The sequence below is a fragment of the Alligator sinensis genome, unplaced genomic scaffold, assembly GCF_000455745.1.
Source record: "Alligator sinensis unplaced genomic scaffold, ASM45574v1 scaffold649_1, whole genome shotgun sequence".
Taxonomy (NCBI): Eukaryota; Metazoa; Chordata; order Crocodylia; family Alligatoridae; genus Alligator; species Alligator sinensis.
This window is the reverse complement of record NW_005842127.1, coordinates 1,452,728-1,453,303: the sequence shown is the minus strand read 5'-3', so window position 1 is coordinate 1,453,303 and position 576 is coordinate 1,452,728. Positions and strand designations below refer to the sequence as shown.

Sequence of the window (576 nt, the reverse complement as noted above, 5' to 3'; positions counted from 1 at the left end):
TGCGTGCCCCCCCCCCCCGCACCCGCTCGCAGCCCACACGGGGCTGTCTGGAGCAGGCACAGGCAGTCCCAGGCAGGTTGCAAGTGGCTGCAGCATGGGGCTCTGGGCATGAGGTGGGTGAGGTGCCACTCCCTCCCCACCCCCCGTGCTCAGCCCCACTGCCAGCCTGGGCCCCGCGCCGGCTCTAGCCTTGCCCATCAGGGCTGTGAGTGGTGACAGCAGCTGCAGCCCCCCAGCTTGCTGCGCCAGGCAGTTTGCCACTGTTGCCTCTGGACTGCCCAGCACACAATCTTCAGGCAGGCAGCACCAGCCAACACTGCCCAGAGTGGCAAGCAGGGGGGCCACAGCTGCTGCTGCCTACGGGTGAACCCAGAGCCGGCGTGGAGCCCAGGCTGGCCGCAGGGCAGGTTACAAGCTGATGCTGAGTGTGGGGAAAAATGGCCCCTCGCTCACCTTGTGACTGGCGTTCTGCACTGTAGCTGCTTACAGCCTGTATGGGGCTGCCTGTGCCTGCTCCAGACAGCCCCACGTGGGCTGCGAGCGGCTGGCGGCCGGAAGCACCAGCCTTGGGGGGGG

General features: G+C 68.1%; 1 long non-coding RNA gene across 1 annotated transcript in view; it reads left to right on the top strand.

Annotated features, from left to right (window-relative positions):
• The window catches only part of LOC102388192, a 7,728-nt gene that overhangs the window by 6,250 nt on the left and 902 nt on the right, over positions 1-576 (top strand). The window lies entirely within an intron of this gene.